The sequence below is a fragment of the Pipistrellus kuhlii genome, unplaced genomic scaffold (assembly GCF_014108245.1).
Source record: "Pipistrellus kuhlii isolate mPipKuh1 unplaced genomic scaffold, mPipKuh1.p scaffold_m20_p_23, whole genome shotgun sequence".
Lineage (NCBI taxonomy): Eukaryota > Metazoa > Chordata > Mammalia > Chiroptera > Vespertilionidae > Pipistrellus > Pipistrellus kuhlii.
Window position 1 is genome coordinate 6,694,945 of NW_023425522.1, and position 14,663 is coordinate 6,709,607.

General features: G+C 42.0%; 1 protein-coding gene across 1 annotated transcript in view; it reads left to right on the top strand.

Annotated features, from left to right (window-relative positions):
- Positions 1-11,096: 11,096 nt before the first annotated feature.
- Positions 11,097-14,663, top strand: part of LOC118726915 (myosin-13) — a 53,891-nt gene continuing 50,324 nt past the window's right edge. The window contains exon 1 of the mRNA XM_036452241.2: positions 11,097-11,148. The gene's annotated coding sequence lies outside the window, so the exon portion shown is untranslated. The remainder of the gene's footprint in view (positions 11,149-14,663) is intronic.

Here is a 14,663-nt window from a genome sequence, read left to right on the forward strand (position 1 = left end):
AAGATGTTGCTTCGGAGACGACGGGGAGAAACAAAGCCTCCTCACTGGTGATGAAGGAGGAAAACATTCCCCCTGGGGAGCCACCCAGACGGGGCTTTGCTCAGATGACAGAAGCCTGACCTTCCCAGGAGGGCCAACTCATTTCCCACCTCCTCACAGTGGCCACGGCTCACCGCGCTCTCTTGGGGAAACTGAGGCACGGCGCAGTGCGAAGGCTCAACTCATGAGATATTCTGCTAAGAACGTGGATGGAAAAGGTGGTGCTTTTTGAGTAAAAGAATCATAATTCCCCCCCCCCCCCGATATTCTGAAACATAATTCCACTGATACCCACAGATTTGAGTGCCCAAGGAGTTAGCACAATATATTATATAGTGGTTGGTGCCTTCTCCAGAGAAGTCTCCTGGTTTCCAAATCTCAGGCTCTTCTGTCACATGGCCCCACCCACTCTCTCTTCTCCCAGACTTTCCTGTCACTTCCAAATAGAAACCTGCCAGGAATTCACAAACTCAGCTGTCACAGGAACTCTTGAGCTGAATATTGTTATGACCCCATTTTACTGATGAAGAAACTGAGGCTCAGAAAAGTGACACCATTTGCCCAACTTCACAATGCTTAAATGGTGAACTTTAGGATTTAAACCCCAGCATTCCAATAAATCGTATCTCCCACACAATAACACGCCTATATACGCATTGGAAAACTTCAAATGGAATTCAGCAACTTAGGAATTTCAACCATTTCCTTCCGGCCCAGTCACCTGGAGAGCTCTGCATCCAAACTCCCCGTCCACGTCCAGTTCCCTTTCCCCACCCCGGGCCTCACGCAGTGACTCTGGAATAGCGGACTAAAAACATGGTTAGGACAAGCAAGGCCTTCCTTACTCACAAACAGGCAAACCAACACTCACAGGCTGGTCCCACCATCAGGGCATCAGACTGTGCCAGCATGACGGCACTTCCTGCCTTTCTTCCGGTCCAGCTCCTCCCAGGATGCCCCGGAGCACACCGGAAGTGGCCCTGCCCCTATAGGGGAAATTGAAACCTTGTTGCTTTCCAGTAATCAAAGCACACGCTGCTGTCTTTTCTAGTGTGATCCACCCTTCCACCTCCAACTAAACCAGAAACTGCTTGAGAGAACCCACGTTTTATCCCCAAAGTCCCGAACAGTGTCTTTGTAAGCCATTTGTTCAATGGAGATCAGACACTCACTAAATTATTTTATTTGACAGAACGAAGCCAAGGTGAATAGAAAAGGAGCAGATAAGGCACAACACTCAGCACACAATAAAGAACAAAGATGTCTTTATAATAACAGTTGGCATTTAAACCGCCAAATCCTTTTGTTAGTTTGCCAGGCTCTAACCAGCTGGCCCTGGTCACCTCTGCCACTTCATTCCTGCTATTGTTTCTCTCACTCCCTTCACCCCTGCTGTCTGCCTTTTTGTTGTTGTTATTGCTGTTCCTATGCAGGTGCACTCATCTCCCAAAGCTTTTGCACTTGTTTCCTCTGCCTAGAACACTGTCCCCTGTTGATATTTTCATGGTTTGCTCCTTCACTTCACTGTTTAAATATCACCTCTTAAAAAAAAACAAAACAAAAAACAATTTTTAAGTAAGGCTAACATAATACTTTAAAAAATAAAAATATCATCTCTTAGAGAAACTTGCCCTGATCAATCTATTTAGACACCAAACCATGTTTTCTTCCCTTTCCTCCAGAGTATTTATCACTAATCAGCATTAGATATCTGTTTGTTTTCCGTCCCACATACACACACACTAGAATGGAATTTCCAGGAGAGCAGAGACTTTGCCTCTTTTGTTCCCCAGCATTTAAAATCTTCCCAGCACATAGTAGGTATTCAATGAATCTTTGATGAGCAAACAGTTGAATGAGTGCATATTCATTATGCTGCTGGTTTTGTGCATCTCAGCTATAGAATTAACACCAGGTGTTAATTCTTTTCATCATCCTGAGTTGGTGGAAGACTCAGGCTATCTCCTTCTAGTCTCATCTTGGTCAGGTGTGAGGATTTGCCATCATGCCCCAACAACCTTTCAGGTCAGGTGATGACCTTATCTAGGTTTGGCCAGGACACTTCTGACTTTCAAACTGAAAGCCACAGGACCTTTTTTAATTGTAGCAAAGAAAGATGAATGGTGGCCCTCCTTCAGGCACCCATGCTCCACCTTCCTTGTAATTGTTATGTGTGTGAGTGTGAGTGTCATGGACAGGGTTGAGGAGTTGACTGACCAGTGTTCTGAAGCAGCTGAACAGGAAACTGGCTACATGCAGTGGATGGGATGGGATGGGAGGACTGGGTGGGCCATTGTCAAGCTGTGGTCAGCTGACAGGCCTCCCAAAACAGCAACGTAAAACACGTGACAGAGCCACATGGGAGATGCTGCCCTGGCCTCCAAAGCCCTCTGGTGCTGGCAGTGATTGGCGCCTTCCCTAGAGAAGACTCCTGGTTTCCAAATCTCAGGCTCTTCTGTCACATGGCCCCACCCACTCTCTCTTCTCCCAGACTATCCTGTCACTTCCAAATAGAAACCTGCCAGAAATTCACAAACTCAATTGTCACAGTAACTCATGAGCTGGATATTGTTATGACCCCCATTTTACTGATGAAGAAACTGAGGCTCAGAAAAGTGACATCACTTGCCCAACTTCACATTGTTTAAATGGTGTAGTCAGGATTTGAACTTATAGTTGCTACATTATCAATGCATATTTCAGCTGTCAAATAAAGAATACACACACACATACACACACACACACACGCGCGCGTGTTGGGGGAAAAGTAGGTTTGCAGTTGTTCATATGGAAAATAATAGAATGATTAATAAGTAATAATACAAGAACAAACTCTGTCTTTTGAGTTTTCATAACTGTAAACCTTCTTTCACCCAACCCTGTATGTATTTAGAATACATTGTTTAAGACCCAAATAATAGCAATTAAACGCAATTACCATGCTTTTCTTAGTTCTAATGAAACTTTAAGCAACCCAAATATAACCAAAACAGCCAATAGAGAGAAAAAAGCAATGACCAAGGCCCTACGTCTCACAGGAACCAGCCAAAGGTACGAGGCCAGGCAGGGAAGTATCCAGTTTACCAGCACCCTCGCTGCTAGGGTTTCTTCTGTGAACACAGTGTTCCCAGGCCACCCGGCCTCTCCGTGCTGTTTTGGAGAAAGGTGCCTGGTTGCGTGTAATTCTGAGGAGCATGTATAATTCTGAGAGCATTAGTGTCTTACAGGATCTTGCAAAGCCAGAAGCAGCTGTCTTCGAGTGAAAAAAACAAACAGGACTTAGAGGCAAAGATGTTTATTCTAGTTCCCACTCAGCCTTCACGGGCTGTATGACTAGTCTCTGAACCTTGCCAAGCCTCAGTTCTCCCGCACGCAAAACGGATAAATCCATCTCCTCATTGAGATTGAAGGAGAAGCAGCTTAAATAATTCTCTTGATAATCAATGCTCTGTCTACTTGTTTTTCTGGACAATTTCAGTGTATTGCAGTGGAAGGAGTCCTGAACCAGCCTCTTGGTTTTTGAGGATAGAATGGGAAGGGATCTGTTTCTACCTTTCAGACCAATTAGGTTACCATTCCAGAACCTCAATTTCTGATTCTGTATGGCTAGGGTTAGATTTGACAATAATCAGGACACCCCTGTAGTTCCAAGATCTAATATTATGACTTAAATATTTAATTCAATTTAAATATGAATTAGTGCCATTCACTACTGTACCTGTCCTATGACTTTCACCCAGAAATTTCTCTTGCTGGCTAAGGACATTCCTGCTGTTTTTTTGAAATTCCATCTGTTCCTTAAGCTCTTAGGCAGTTGTGAGGGGCGAGGGATGATCCTGTATCAGAACAGTTAATTGCCCTTTCTTCTGTAGCAGCCCGCGGATGAATGACCTTGATCACCCGTGTTTCCTAGGGTGATCCTGCAGGGTGGCCCTGCTCCTGCCTTTTATTTCCTGCACCATCCAAATCTACATTGGCTCTGAATCCGTCATATGTAGGCACTGGTAGAGACATCTGTTCAGAGGAAAATCAGGAAAACTTTTTCTCCCTCTTTAACACCTGCTCATTCCTTAATTCCTTACCTGCAAGGCTTCCACCCCCATCAATGGGCTGACAGGAATGCCAGGGTCACCTCCCTGGTGAATCAGTACCCTGTTCATGCTACTCTTTTGCTCTTCATTATATCCTCTCTCTTGAAAATATCACATCCCTTGACTTCTTTTGACACTATAATAACATTCCCTCTGCTTTAGAGTTGGCAAAGTGGTTTTTGCAATAAGAATGGAGAAAACCTTTATTCACAGAATTCCATTCAGGTTAGGAAAGGATGGAGTGATGGTGTGGGCTGTGAGTTATAGACTACAGGGCAAATGTGGGACAAAGATAAGGCTCTCGAAAGGGCATATGTGAGAAAAATAGGTGGTTACCAAACTTACTATGGATGCGAGTGGTCTTTTTTAATTGAAGACTTTTGTTGCATAACCAGATGAGCAGGAATGCAGGTCTACAGCAGAGCTAAAGACTCCCCTTGACAGAAGATCAACTGAGTAGCAGCAGGAATGAGAAAAACAACTTGGGGAAGAGAAGGAAGGGAAGAACCAGCATCAGTGTGAAAGAACATGGACTTTGCAGAACTGACATTTCTGATGGAAACAGCATCGTTTATTCTGGAGTAGTACAATCCTCTTCTATGTCTTCCCCACAAAATCTTCAGTAAAGTCCACATAGCTCACACTTTTAGTGTCAATGGGTTATTTTCCAAGGTCTTTGTCAAGGTTGACATGAAAAAATACTGTTGGGCACGGGCTGAAAACAGACTGCATGCAGAGACAACCACATCTAGGTGGCTAAGATAGTAGCTCATTGATCCCACATGATCCTCATGATGGGCAGAAACAATTCTTTTTCTGATTTTTTTTTTCAACTGAAGGGAAAACATCATAGTTGCTGAGAGAGGTGACATGACTTGCCACAGTCAGTATATGGCAGAAGTAAAATAGGGACCTATTTGGCTTTCCTGGCTCCACAAGATCTCAGGCAGGTATTTGCTTGCCTGCAGAATCACCTCCCCCTTCAGCTCCCAACCCCCGCCACACACACACTGTTTTTTATTATATCTTCATTTCCTCCTCCCAGTTCCTAACCATACAGCCCTCCTCTGAGAACTCAACCTCCGTGCTGTGAAACCCGCCCCCCCAAACACACACACATACATGCGAACACACATAAAGACATGCATCTCCAGTCTTGACTTCCACTTTAAATGTTGAGTCCTTTTCTCTCCCTACTAGCTGGGCATTACCATCCTCTCAGCCTCAGTGTGTCTAAACTCTAAACTCATCCTCCCCCTTCCTTACTTCCTCTTGCTTGGTTTCATGCCCCTAACTCCCAGGCTGAAATAAGAGCTGGGTGAAAGGCAGGAGTCTGGGGTTCCTGGTCCCCCTTAAACTCAGCAGCCACCTAATCCTGTGGATCCTACCTTCAGGACATACCTTTTCTCTTTACTTTCAAATCTGATTCTGTCCTATTAATCAAGGCCCTCTTTGTCTTACACCATACTTATTTTTTTAATATTCAATGTGAGTAGATTTTAATATATTTTACTTATTAAATTATTTAAAATTCCGCCATCCAGGTTTGTCACTTCCGCCCCCTGGATATGAGTGGATTTTCATATTCTATATAATAAAGAGCTAATATGCAAATGGTCATCTCGCCCTCATACGCTAGCACTTTCGTGCCCTTGAGCTGGGGCCAGGGGACCAGGGGCAGGCCCCCGGGACCTGAAGGCATGCCCCCAGCCCTGTGAGGCTTGACCAGAGTATGGACTTGACTCAGGGTCCCATGGTATGCCCCAGACTCTGACAGGAGGGAGATTTTCATATACATTTTACTAATTTTCTTTCATCTCTGACACTTCTATTATGGAGAAAGGGCAAATAGCAATATTAAAATATTTCCTCTAATAATTCCCTTTTAATGTGCATACATTTTGTGCACTAGGCCACTAGTATTGATATGACGTAGGGTAGGACCTCAAAAAATAAGGCTACAGCTCACAGAAGTCTTCTCACCTCCTTGGATTTAAAAATTCTCTTCTCTCCTAAAGGACAGAGAGGCAGAAAACTTGGAGCCCACACAACACCCTTCTCTTTGCATCTGCAGGGTAGACTCAGAGATACCTGGGCTCAGTCAGTGTGAAAGGCAGCTCTCTGGTGCCAGGGAGACTTTTAACACAGACCCGAATTCCTAAGAGCATCCAGGGGTGAATTCCAACTATCTGCCCGCCTGCCCCATGACCCTGTGTTGTCATCTGGAAAGTTTTACACCAAGGTTTTTAATAGAGTTGATAAGTGTTAGAGGCCCCCAGTGCTCCCCTTGCCATTGTATGTTATCATTAATTCTAGACATTGCATATATTTACTTTTCTGCTTAAAAAAAAAAAATTCCTCAATGCTTTTAGACTGGGCATTGCAAGCCCCTCACAAACACGCTTGGCCCACTTCTCCAGCCTTTACCTCCATGCTACATCCCACCCTTCCAGCCCTTCACTCCAGCCTTGCCCAGCCCACCTTCCAGACACACACTCTAGAAAGTCTTATTTCCAAAGCACAGCTCCTCAGAATCCCCTCCCTGTTCTCTCACCCCTATACAGTCTGCCTCCTTGAGGAGAGAATGGAGGATGGAGGAAAAGCAAGGTTTTGGAATCAGAAACACTGGATTTCAACACCTGGCCTATTGTGTACTAAATGTGAGGCCTTTGGGCAATCACTTACCTCCCTTAGGCCTCAGTTTCCCCCGTGAGCAATAAGAACAATAATAATATAAATAGTATAAACCCCTTAGGTGTATATACACATAATAAAATATACCAAAAAAAAAAAATGCTACGTCAACTGGAAAGATCACTTCTCTTGTGCAAAGCAATATAATTGTTAATAACAATTCTGATGTTATTTTACATATACAGCACATTATGGGCTTCAAGTACTGTGTACATACATGTAACCTACCGTGCATTCCACCCATCTTGGCTCTTAGCTTAACATTGGGGAAGTGATTTATTCTTTTCTTGTCTATGCACTCTCTTCCCATGCTCATTATCAGCTCCCTTGGGGCAGTGACCCTGGTTTATATTCCCATTCCCTGCTTTCCACACAGAGGCCTAGACCAAGTAGACACCCAAAAGTGACGTGCTTGCAAAAGTGATAGGGTATAGGCATAGGATCTAGGGTTTGTCACCTCCTATGTGTGTGTGTGGCCTCTCAGTGACCCAATATCCTGGACTGTAAAATGGGAATTATATTAGGACCTGCCTCACAGAACTGTTATGAACTTCATTACACCAGTTGGATAAAGCCTGGCATGTGGTGATTTCTCAATAAATGTAAACTATTACTATGAAGTGAGACTGAGTCTGAGTCCATTTTTCTGGCTTATCATTTCAGCCCTTTTTTAACTCAGATTTCCCGTTTGTCATCTTGTTTCATTTATTCACCGAACAAACATTTACTGAGTATCTGCTTCACCCAAAAGGCTGTGGAATGAAAGCAGCCATGCTTCTGCCTGCTATCTCTCTATTGCTTTCTTCTGTGCCAAAGGATGCTAAGAAACAGAAACATCATCCAAATGGATTACAGCCTTCTGCCTTCCCACTTGTTTCCTAGAGCAGAGAATAAGATGTTCCAACATCGAATCGCCAGGTACAAAAAAGGCCTTCATAATTCTTTACTGAAAGGAAGGGATCTTGCATATCCCTTAATATGCTAATATTTAGGGTGAATTTCTAACAGCAGGGAATAGAGTTTGCCGCTTCTTACACTTATTCAGCCGTGGGACCATTTTTTTCACAATTTCTCTAAGAATTGGCACTCTGTCAAATGTATTTTGGAAAAGGTTACGTGGAGCCTATCCAGTCCTCCACTGCCCACATTTCGTTTTGACTAATGCCAACTGTCCTTTGGAAGGGCCCTTTTCTACAGGAGACTGCCCCTTGGAGGCTAAAGAGGAAATCTTGATTCAGCAAATATTGATCATACAGGATGTAAACATGCAAGACTTGATTGTTGTAAATGGCTCTAACTTCTACACACTTGTTCCTATGTATGCAAACATCGCTTAGGTTTTAGCAAAAAAAAAAAAAAAAGTCCCCCAAGCAACCATAAGAATTGTCACAAAGACCATGTATTTTCATTAGAACCTTCTAGAACTTCACTTGGAACTTGTTGATTCTTACTTTAGCCTGATCTTAACTTTGCAATCTGTTTTCCAGTCAACAGCAGATTAGAAAAAGCAAAATCAGGCTATTAGAAGCAAATACCAAGAAAGAATCACGCCATGAAGGTGAAGATATAAAAACTAAATAGTAGACACAAAAGTTCATAGGAATCTAGGAATCATTAGTGCAGGGCAAAATGCACTATTAAACAAATAAGCCTGAGGACTTCATTATAACACCTCCCAGACGCCTGAGTGATCATGAAAAAGCTAAATTCAACTCAAAATACTAAAGTAAATAAACCAAGACAATAAGTAATACATCTTAGAAAAATTTCCTTCATCAATAGATTTAAAAAAAAAATCAACCAATCAATAACACTGGATGTGTTACATGGTCAATCTTTAATTTTCTGAAAATTTCTGAGAAGAGGCACACACCATCCCATATCCCATATCAACGCTGGGTAGATGAGATATAGTTTCTGTCCATGCTATTGATTGCCCATTGCTTGATAATGCGTCCTATGGTTCTGCCCTTTACCGACCTTCTTAGCACACTCTGCCCCAGTTCCACTCAGCCCCTAGGACTCTCTAAGTCTCAAAGATCTGTGTCCAAACATCAAAATCCCTACACAGCTGACTTGGCATTAGGCAGCCTCCGCTGGTCATTTATCCAAGTAACTTAACAAGAGGGAGAGATCAGGGCAACGACGCATTTACATCTAATGAGTAAAAGGTGATCCCCCAAATATAGCCAAGCTGGAGTGCTGATCTGGCAGATTTAGGAGTATATAGAGAATGGTGGTGTCACGCTCTTGAAACTGCTCCCACCGTAGCATCTCAAGGTAAGTGCTCTCAAGTGCCCATGTAATTGTTATTAAACCTGAGCAAATTATCAGTCAAGAAGGGAAGGCAACACGTTAGCCTTTACTTGAAGGCCTTCTAAGTGTAACGTCCTGTGTGAAGGGCTATATGAGGTGGGGCAGGGGAAGTCAAGAAAGATAATTGTCTTTCAAGAAGTTATTTATGAGCAGTCAGAAGAAAAGAATATAAGCAATTATGAAACAAAAAGTTGTAGCCTATAGAATAAAACCGATAGGATGCATAATTCCCCATCTGACTGTTTAGGTCAGTGTTAAACCATGCTGTTAGCCGATCAACATGTTAACTTGTGATGTCTCTTCTGTAATTGTCTGACACTATTATTCAAAAGCTTTATGGTCATTTGAATTTTTACCCATGTCAGATTTTCTGGGAGATGATGGCAAAAACACATTCTCCCAAGCATTGCATCCATCCTAGTCATCACGGTATGGTTATTACTGCTTTCCAACTGTTCTTGCATGGCATGCCTGGTGGACTTTGGGCTGGGACATGTCTGATACTGCAGTAACAGCCCTCAGAGCGACTTCAGCTTCGGGACACTTATGACGCTTTGATTTCAGGTCATTGTCTTCACCAGAGAACTTCTTGTCATAGATGGACAGGGCTAAGAGGAATTTCGGAGAGTTTTCTGGTCCATTTGTCTCATTTCACAGAAGGGAACCAAAACCCAAATATTGAACAGCTGCCTAACAAAATTGGTAGAACTGAGGTTCTATCCCCAAGTCTTATTTTATTTGGACTAAGGATTTGGAATATAATATGTAATCATTTCATTCTTTTCCTGAGAAATTTGTGAGACGTTAGGCTATAGCTGGAGACTTATTAGAGATGCATAAAAGAAGGATGGAGGCAGGGAAACAGTAAACTCAGGTTTAAATGTGTCCTACTGCATAAACGGTATGTCATAGCATGTTCCCATGGTTCCATGAAAGTACTGCATATTAAATGGGTAATTTGTTTAAATTAAGTTGGATATTAAATTATCTGACTCTCATGGCCCCTTGAGATCATCACATAGGTTATAACTCTTAGTGGCCCTATCTAAGATTCCTCAGTCCTAGATGAGTTTTCAGGGGCCCTATCTACCTTCATCTCTTCCAGCAGAATGTAGGATATTCAAGAGAATGTTTTTGCCCTAACCAGTTTGGCTCAGTGGATAGAGTGTCAGCCTGTGGACTGAAGGGTCCCAGGTTTGATTCTGGTCAAGGGCATGTACCTTGGTTGTGGGCACATACCCAGTAGGGAGTGTGCAAAAGACAGCTAATCAATGTTTCTCTCTTATCTATGTTTCTAACTCTCTCTCTCCCTTCCTCTCTGTATAAAATCAATAAAATGTTTTTTTAAAAAGAAAGTTTTTCCTAGACTTCTTAAAGAAGTTCTGCCCACAATTCACAACTTTTCTCCTCTTGCTCTAAGAATTCAACTATTGACTGTGAGCATCCAAGTTACAACCTGATCATGCCCCTCCTTCCTCTCTCCTTTTCCTGACCCCTCACTGCCCCCTACCTCAGCCAGAAGCAGTCTTAATCCCCAGAGCACTTCATTTAGATTCTTACAGAATTGGCTTATTCTTTCATGAACAAAGATTTACTTGAGCATTTTTCTTAATTAACCTTTATCATTTTTTTTTCCATTTCTGTAGGGCAGATACTATCTTTTTTCTACTTCGTACCCCTTTAAGAAGTTGACACGCTACTTTGCACACACAAAATATATTTAAATAGATATAAATCAAATGTTGTAATTGATCAATTTATTTAAAAAATGATGATTTAACCAAAGGGGAAATTGGCAAATTTTTTCCATTCCATACCATCTACTGTGTAACTACCTATCTAATCATAGTTAAACTTGAAACAAGCAGTTTCTATACTTCTTTAAACTCTTTGTAGTTCATTTGTTCTTTGTTTTTGTTTTTTGTGTGTGTTTTTTTTTACCTGAAATAACCCCAAGAAGACGACTCATTCCTGAAGGACACTGACCATCACTTTGGGAAGGAAGAAGGTAAGAGTTACATTCCACTTGAATGGGAATACAATAATTGAAATTAGCAAGCATTGTTTTACACATTCTCAGTCTTACTGCACTCATAAGATGGTGAAATTGATTAAATGAAAACCAATTACTTAAGTATTGCTAAGGGCAGATTACAAAATATGCAGGTTTTACCAAAAGAAGAATGATTCTCTAGCTTTGCTCATTACACTAATAAATATTAAATACAGTGCAGGACTTTGACATGCAAGCTCTAGTTTAATATAGTAAGTTGGCCCAGAACATAATGTTCATAAAGGTAGAATTCCATCTTCACACACAGGCTAACTTTGCTGTTCCTCGAGCAGAGTCTGCACTCCTGAATATACCCAGCTGTGTTCCTAAGAAAATAAAGAGAAAGCAATTCAGCCCTGCTGGCCCTGGCTCAGTGATTATCAACCTATGAACCAGGAGGTCATTGTTTGATTCCCTGTCAGGGCACATGCCAAAGTTTTGGGCTCCATCCGCAGAACGGGACATGCAGAAGGCAGCCAATCAATGTTCTCTATCTTCATTGATGTTTCTCTCTTTTCCTTTACCAAGTAAATTTAAAGAGAGAGAGAGAGAGAGAGAGAGAGAGAGAGAGAGAGAGAGAGAGGAAATTGATTCAAGCCCAGTCCCACTACTTCTCCCACAAAATCTGTGTTTATTAGAGGCAATTCTAGATGAATTAGGACCAAGAAAAAAAGTTATGATTGAGTCATAACAACACCACTGTTACAAGATACAGTGGCTGAGAAATTCCCAGGAGAGGGTTGAAAGTCAAGAGCAGTGTCATGATGCGCTGACAACAGACAGACGGAGGGAAAGCACACAGAAGGTAGTGATGGAGGTTAGGTGGACTGGTATGGCCCTCAAGTAGAAGACCCTTAAAAATAGCAGTAGAGTTGGTGGTTGAAAGGACATGGCTCTGCAGGGTTGGAAGCAGCTCAAGGACAAGAACAGAGAAGAGGCTAATTAGGGGACTTTCTGGGAATGGGATACAAGGTCACCGTAAGCCAGACCTCATAAGTGCTTTCACCCTTGGGTCCCAGAACACAGTTGCATAAATATGGGGAGAAGATCTGACTTAGCAACTGCACGCCCACAGAGGATTGAGGGGCTTTGCTCACCAGTGAACAGTGACTCAGCAGTGTGGTGAGGCAGCCAAAAGGCAGTCACCACCTCAGGCATTACACCTAGGTCAAGAGAGGTGAGGGCAAATGCTGATGGAAGACAACACGTGGCTTGGATATCACACCCTAACAAATTAACAGGAGTGGGTTCACCGTGAGAGTAAAGATTCAGAAGCACATCACAGAAGAAGCAGATGAAGTTGGAGCCGGGGCTATTTCACATGGAGGAGATAATACCAAGGAGAACACAGAGTAGCCATCAAACGGATGAAGGAGTGTCTCATGGGAAGAAGATCTGAACTCTTCCTGCTGCTACCAGGAGCTGGAATAAAGATCAGTCATCCTGAAGCCATATTTTACGTTAAAGCAAGAAGAATATTTTGCCTATGAAACCTGCTCAGAAGAAATTGTGAAGGTATTGAGTAGGCTAAACAGCACTTTAGTGAGAATATTGCTGAGACAACTCTTGCAACATCTGAGTAGTAAAATTAAAAGACACAGTATTCTCCCCGGGCTGCTGTGACTCAGTTGGTTGGAGCATCATCCCATACACCAAAAGGTCACAGGTTTGCTTCCTGGTTGGGGCACATGCCCAGGTTTTAAGTTTGATCCCATAGGAAACCTATCGATATTTCTCTCTTTCTCTTATCCTCTCTCTGCCTTTCTCTCTAAAACCAATTAAAACATATTTTCAGGTGAAGATTAAAAAAAGAAAAGATAAAAGATTCCGAGTCACTGTTGGAATCATGAGTGAAAGGAGAAAATATTTCCACCTCAAAACTGGTAGTGACTTGAAACCCAGGTGGAAAGATTTTCTAGGATGCCTAAAAATACAGTTTGACCATGAGCTACTGTAGTCTTTCCCAAACTTCAGGCTTTCTTCTAATATTATCATTGCAAAATTTGCAGAATCCATCTTAACACCCGTGTTATTAATTCACTTAGTATTTTTGATTACACTGATTCCTTTTTTCCTTAGATTTGTTGCTTGCTATGAAAGTGGAGTACCAGTATCTGCTAGACATTTGTTAGGTATTCACAAGTTCAAACACTTACCCAATACCTGGTGAGTCAGAATATTATTTCAACAAAACTCTGAGTTGGATGTACATGCACAGTAAAGTTAGAAAAAAAACAACTGTCTTTTACCAACAGTATAACACATATAGCACACTCTCAGGATGGGAAGCCTATATTGCCTATTTTATCTATTTTAATTTTCTTCACATTAAAAAAGTTTTATCTCTGAACTTTATATGCACCTTATAATCAATGGAAGGACTGTTGTAATTAGCTGTGATTTTTTTTTTATCCTTTACTTCTGGAACACAACATTGTCTATTTTATACTTGATGTCATCTTAGATTTTGATAAGTAAAGTAATAGGCTTTGAAATAAACATATAATTATTAAAATTAAGGAGCATTTACATAAAATGATGTTGTATATGACCAATAGGACGTGGTTTTGAAAAGAAAGGCTTTAGGAAAGCAAAATAATACTTTAAACCAGTGGTTTCCAAACATCACTGTGTTTGAGGCCCTTGGGAAAACTTCAGATTCCTAGGTCCCAACCACAGATAGCTTTGATATGGATCATCTTCCAACTCTTTGATTACCCTGCTTAACATTAAGTCAAGGTAAATAATATAAGGTTGTAAACCTGTAACCTAACAAGATTCCCTCATGCTAAACTGCAACTATTCTCAAAGTGTGGCCCTTATGAAGTGTTTTGACCTCATGTATCTCCTGGGCAGTTCTTTGTGCTCTCCAAGGATCAACGGGCCACACTTATATGCGGATTTTTAAAAATGCATTTTCTCTTCCTTATGATTTTTGTAGTGTACTTTATTGTAAGAATACAGTATATCATATATAATTATTAATAGCCTTCTGGTCCACAGTAGGCTATTAGTAATCAAGTTTTGGGGGAGTCAAAGTTATCTGCGGAGATTTTACTTGATGGGGATTGGTACTCACAATCCCCTCATTGCTCAAGGGTCAGCTCTATATGTCAATTCTTGCACATTCATCTTTATAACTTTCTATATAATGAGGTAAGGTACCCCTGCGCACACACACCAGAGGTGGGTGGTGGTCCCAAGGTAAAGCACATGCACAGATGTTTGAGTTGCAGGATGCAACCACCAATCCTATACAATAAAAGGCTAATATGCAAATTGACTGAACAGTGGGACAACTGGTCGCTGTGACGCACACTGATCACCAGCTAGGTCAAGGGCTCTAGATCCAAAACAGTTTCTCTACCCAAACCGACCCTCCCCCACAAGTGAAGGCGCCCTGGTGGCCCGCAGGGAGGCCCTGCAGCTCAGAGGCGCTTGTCTTGAAGGGCCTGCGGGAGGCCGAGCCG